The sequence below is a fragment of the Manacus vitellinus genome, unplaced genomic scaffold (assembly GCF_001715985.3).
Source record: "Manacus vitellinus isolate BGI_N305 unplaced genomic scaffold, ASM171598v3 scaffold_16_pilon, whole genome shotgun sequence".
Taxonomy (NCBI): domain Eukaryota; kingdom Metazoa; phylum Chordata; class Aves; order Passeriformes; family Pipridae; genus Manacus; species Manacus vitellinus.
This window is the reverse complement of record NW_021939189.1, coordinates 3015677-3021735: the sequence shown is the minus strand read 5'-3', so window position 1 is coordinate 3021735 and position 6059 is coordinate 3015677. Positions and strand designations below refer to the sequence as shown.

General features: G+C 43.9%; 1 long non-coding RNA gene across 1 annotated transcript in view; it reads right to left on the bottom strand.

Moving 5' to 3' along the window:
* The window catches only part of LOC115307307, a 32377-nt gene that overhangs the window by 21201 nt on the left and 5117 nt on the right, over positions 1–6059 (bottom strand). The window lies entirely within an intron of this gene.

Here is a 6059-nt window from a genome sequence, read left to right as displayed (position 1 = left end):
AGCTGGAACTGCTGCTGCACACAGAGCAGTTCTTGACTCATCCCTGCCTGCCAGCTTGGCTGCCCTGGCCAGAAAGCACAGCCAAGGCCAGGATCTCCCTCTGGAAAGCAGTGGGAAGCATCACCTCACCAAGTGCAGTCTCCAGCAGTGCTGGCTGGGCTCCCTTAACATCTTCATGTGGACTCTTGGGTGTCTACAGAATGTGGAGCTCACTCAGCAGTGACGGAGAGCAACACCAGAGCAACACCAGAGCCTTGTTCCTCTGCTCGGATGCCAGGAAGCTGCAGGAAGAGAAGGAGCTGGTATCACAGTGACTGCTTCCTTTCTGTGAAAACTGGGCACAAACTGGTCAGTAGGTCCAAAAGTTACAAGGAAGTAAGGAAAAGAGTGCAAGTATGCAATCTTATTGCATAATAAGAATGTTCATTTGGGTAAAAAAATGTGGTTAGCAGACCCTCTAACCCTTTGGTGGGAAGGGGGCTCTTCCTTATAGGAATCTCCAAGGCATGGGGCTGATTTCTACAGATATGCCGTAGAGGAAGGGCACTCTCTTCTTGCACTAAGAAAACACACAGCACATCTTATTTTGGCCTTAAATTAATGTTTGTAAGGAAGGGAAGCACCTAGCACTATGTGAAACAATGTAAGTTACAAAAGAAAATATTCATAGTATTGGCATATGAATCATTTGCCTGATTTGCTTTTAATTCAGTGGATAGTTGTGGGTTAGTGGTTTGAAGAGACTGTCTCGTGTAATCTGAAATAGAAAATGCAGGTCCTAGATTCCTTACAGTGATCCTACAGAACTCAATAATTTGCAACTGAAAAGGAGCAGAAAGAGCTCTTCCAGTCCCAGGGGGCCAAAACATTTACTACAGCCTTGGCTAGCCTACACTGATGACTAATTATTCTTGCTATTAAAAAACGCATGTTTTATCTTAAATGTGAGTCATCAACAGTGAAGTTCTCCAAGATTTCCTCTTTCCAGTTTAAGAGTCAGAAAATCTGTAGACACAGAAGGTACCTGCTGTGTTTAGAGAATGGAGATCCCTGTTTTGTTGTGCTTTGAAAATTTACACACTTCAAAAAGCCAGCGCTTGATTTATTCCAGAAAACTTAGTCACTGTGTTCTCCTAGCCCTTACCTCACGCCTGAGCAACCCACAGTATTCCTGTGGCAACCAGTGGTAGGTGATGCCACAAAACATTAACAATTTCGTTCTCAGCAGCAATCCTGATGTCTGAGATCAATGTGAGGTACTTTAAGCCACATTATTTTCATCCCCTCCTGAATATCAGGGATCCAGTCCCACCAGCTTCCCTTCAGCTCTGCAGCGTCAGTCCCCTCTTCCTGAGCTAACCCAGCTTGGCAGTTTAGAGGTTGTAAACACAACATATGAAGCAATGGTGAAAGAATCCTACCTTAGTGCATCTTTGCTAAAGATGATACATAAAGCACGTCTTAACACCTATAGAAAAAAAAAGAAAACTGGAATATTGCAAAATGCCATTTGTAAGACATTATTGCAACAGGAATGGCTGTCGACAGCTCATCACAGTGACTAGGTAAAGGACAAAAACAAAGCTGGCTTAATTTGCTGCAAAAAAACGTTGGAGACTTCTAATTAGAACAGCCTTCCAGGCCCAGGGTGGATGTATTCCAGAGTGGGATCCACAGAGGGACCTCCATCACTGGGATTTCTTAGGAGCAGATGTGCAGAGAAGGACAATGTATCTCACCTTCTTTCACATAGAAAGGTGGATCAAACTGTTGCCTGAGGTCCTTCTCAGCCATAAGGTTTCCACAGAACACTGGAAGAAGCCTCAGCAACCAGACTCAGGGAATGATAAACCTCACAGGCTATTCAGGTCTTTAACCCTGGTTTTCCTCTCGCTGAGGAGCTGTGAGATGATAAATGTGCCCTAGAAATCCCCTGCAGACCGTGCTCAAACCTCTGCAGCCTGGACGGCTCTCCTCAAATTTATCCTCTTCTCCTGCTCCAGATTTCAGTTCTCATCTCTACCCACCTTCTTATCTCATGCCCCTTGTCTGCCAGAACAACTGATCTTTAGAAAGCTCAGCGCTGTGTTGATAGAAACTTTCCATAAGTTTTAGTTGTGCTGCTGCCAAGAAAACCCTTACTCCTCACCCTCATTGCATTCACAAGCCATTTTCTACATCCCCTACATCTACAATCCCCACTTTTATAGTCCCCACATCCTCCCCCCCATGAAAGGTAAGTTTATGCTTTAGAACATGGGCATTTTTCAAAGGCTGGCAATTAATTTTAAAATTATTAACCCAAAATAAATAAATGAAAGAAGTCAAAATGCAGGGAATCCAAGCTGGAACTACCTCCATTTTTTTTGCCTTTTATTTTTAATTGGTGAACTAGTGACATTTTCCAGTAAACATTAGATAACCAGAACATTAGATGACCACATGAAGTGCTCCAAAAACCAGAAAAAAACACCACAAACAAACAAACAAACAAAAAGCCAATTCTGAGAATTCGTCCTTTGATGACTTTTCTAACCCTTAGCAGGGATGGGAATGGACCTCCAAATCCTGCTTGTTTTGGGCAATATCACAGTTAAAGAACTTGTAGCCCATAATTGGACAAGACATAGTAGGAAAATACTATATAGCTCTGTTATAGCTGACATATTGTTCATTTAAAATAATAAATAAGAACTTGAAATATTTTGGAGATGTTTTGGGGGGGGAAAGAAAAAGCCGTCTGGAGCAGAGACTGTAAGGAGAAGAGGTCAGAGACAGGAAGAGGGCAAGACGTGGGAATGCAATGCCAAGATCTGGCTCCCATTCTCACACAAGGATATGACATTTATTAAATGCAAACAGATCTAAAGTCTCCTTTCCTTCAGAAGTACACAGCAGAGCCATATCCAGAAATCAGGATATTTGAAAGCTGGTTACTGGCTTTCCTTTACCCTTTATTGAAATATTTAATTCCCTCTTGGTCTCTAAATAGTTTCAGATGCTTGGTGAAGGTTTTAACTATATTAATATTTTTCCCTCCCTTCCACAAAAACTCGAGTAGTTTTGGAGGAGAGCCGTTTTTTCCTTCCAGAAAAACCTACCTTGCACAGAAAAAACCTGCTTCTTCCAGGTGAAATGCTTATCTGCTTTAGATACAAGTTATCTAGTACAACACCCTACACTGGGATATTTAACACTGAAATTTATAAAACATGATAAGATTTCCAAAAGCCCAGCAGATAATGCAAAGCCAGCATGACTAACTGGGCAAGGATCTGTGCAAAACAAAACTGCAAGTTCCTCTGCTATTTCATTCTCGATGAGAAGTGAGTTTTGAAACACTGGCAAAATCCTCCTGGTTTGTTTAGACCACATCACCATGACAGCAAAGCACTGCCCAGCTCTTCTTGTACTGTAGGGCTTTGCAAGAAACTGTGGTGAAGGGGAAATGAAGCTCAAAGGAAAAAACATGGCCAGATGTCATATGGGAGATCACAGGAGATAGAGATTTGCACCCACCTTCTCCACTGCCAGTCCACATCCCAGGGATAACCTTCCTGCCCAACCACAGAGCCTCTGATCAGCTCTTTCTCTGGAGCAACACTGAATTTTCAACAGCATGGGTTGAATTTCCTGAGCGAGGCAAATAAATTCCACTCATTTTCAACTGCCAAGAACTAATGAATTTCTGAAAGGTCATCAGTGCAAACAATAGTTATGTATTCAAATGGCAGGACTGCTCTCAGCTTAGCCACCCTTCTGCTGTTCCATCCAGGTGGGTTCAAAACCACCCACCTCAGAGGGTGGAACTGGGGCCTCACATGAACTGCTGGTGAAAAATTTTCTGGCAAAACATTTTCAGGTCAAAACAGCAACACAAAGCTGCTAACAGAGGGCTGCTGCTGTGGAAAAGTGCAATGGTCAAAAAAAAAAGCATAAAAATTAGTTTTGAAAAGTTTACATTTCAAAAGGGGACAGTTTTGCTCTGCAGCTCGAAAACACAATTTCAACACTTTAGTTAATTTACAATTTTTTAAGTATTTAACCCAAAGAGTTTTATTTAAAAGTACAAAATCACATATTTTGATGGAGCTCATGTAATTGTTTCCTGTTTGCTCACAGTAGTTTTAAAATTTTAAATTTTTTCCCCTTGCTCTAGATAAAGGGAAGAGAATTAAATCCTTGGGAAGGCTGAGAAGATGTGAAAGCTCTTTCAGCCTGACCTAGGCAGACAAAGTAGGATGCCTGTGCTTTTAATTCAAAATATGGCACAGGGTTCCAGCCTGGCTCCTCTGCTTCTCCAAGGAGCATTGTTTCATTCTCAGATTATCCAGTCAGGCCATGAGCTGTGGTCCATTTATTTTGGCTCAAGACAACAGGTACAGGGTTCTTTTTTTAAATGAGAGAAACTGCCATTTTCTCACACAATCCCAGTAAATTTGCAGACATCAAAAGAAGGAGTCCCTAGGAAGACTGTAAGGAGTTGGGTTTCATTCCTGTGAAAAGTTTGAATTCAAGATTGTCATGCTCTTCTGGTAAGCTGCTTGTTTGGAATTAAAGTATTTTCAGTGCTAAACACAAGAGATGTAAATTTGGGGGCTTGGAGCCAAGGCCACCATTCCTATAGAATAGAAAGATCACAGGCTGTTCTCTACAGCTCCTGTTCTGCTTGCTGTGGCAGAGACAGAGGGCAACCTCCACAACAGCCCCATCCTGGTTAGACATCGTTCCCGTGGACTATGAGACATGTCAGCAGAATAGAAGGAATTTTTCAGCCTCCGAATCAGGGCCCTTGGAGGACCCTCCCCATTCACCACAGTGAATAACAGCAAATTGAAATGCAGCCACTGCCTACCCCAGTTTCCTGGCATTTTGCAGACACTTGCATTGGCTAATTGTCACCAGGCCCGTCCTATCTAGAGCTCCCAAATACTGCAACAAACTGCTCTAGGGAAGAACATGCACATAGGGGTCTGCACACACCATAAATACCGTGGGAATAGCATCTGGGTTTGAAGATGTAATGTCTACGGATTGGTTCTGCACAAATGCACTGATGAGGGGAGCCAGCCACTGGGTTTTGACCCCAATTTCTAGATTCAGCAAACAACGGAGGCCAACAGAGTTTAATTATTATTTTTTTTCCAAGCGGTTGGGCACTCGACTGAGTTCCTGTGTCTGTAACTCAGCTGTGTTACAAGCCATCTCCAGCAAGAAGGCACTGGAGCAGGAGGTAATTGAGGGTTGGCTCCCAGAGGGAATTTTCCCTTAAAAGGATAACTACATTGTCATGATGAAACCAGCTCGCTTCCACTGCCCGCAGAGCTTTTCGCAAGCGCGGCTGCCAGAGCTGGGGGCGGTGTTGGGTATTAACAGCAGACAGGCAGGAGCAGCAGGGCAGTGCCTGCTCCTTAAATCCTACAGAACCACTCCAGCCTCTCTCAGCCAAGCTCAGCCATGAAGGGCAGCAGGACACGCAGGCAGCCCCAGGAGGTCACTTCAGTGCCACGTAATGAGAGGCCAACTCCTACCATCTGCTCGAGGTGAAAAGAAACCCAAGTGAGGGATCACAACCAAAGAAACCAGACTCACAAGAAGTGTTTGCAGTCAAAATCAGCAGTATTTTCAGAGAGGAGCAGGCAGCATGCCAGCTGAAAGCATGCCAAGGCCATGCAGGAATTTTTCCAATTAAATATTTTTCCACCAGAAAATAACCAAAACCCCAGCTTTTCATGAGAGTCAGTGGAACAATTGTTATCAAAGCTCTTTAGATGGATCAAGGAGAATGATGACAGGGCAGAACCCTAGGGTGGCCTCTCACCCAGCAGCAGGCTGCTGAGAAGGCAGAGCCAGGTTTAAGGCCAAACTCCCTTTTGGAAAACTCAGCCCTGTGACTTGAACCTCAGCTTCCCATAGCCAAGAGGAAACTGCCTCAGCTTTAACACAGCTCTGCTCCAGACTCAAGATCCTCCTTGTCCTCTGGACAGCCCACCCACCTGGATTTTGCTCTGTGCTCTCCTGTGCAGTGCAGGAAGGGCTGCACTGTGGTTTTGACATGG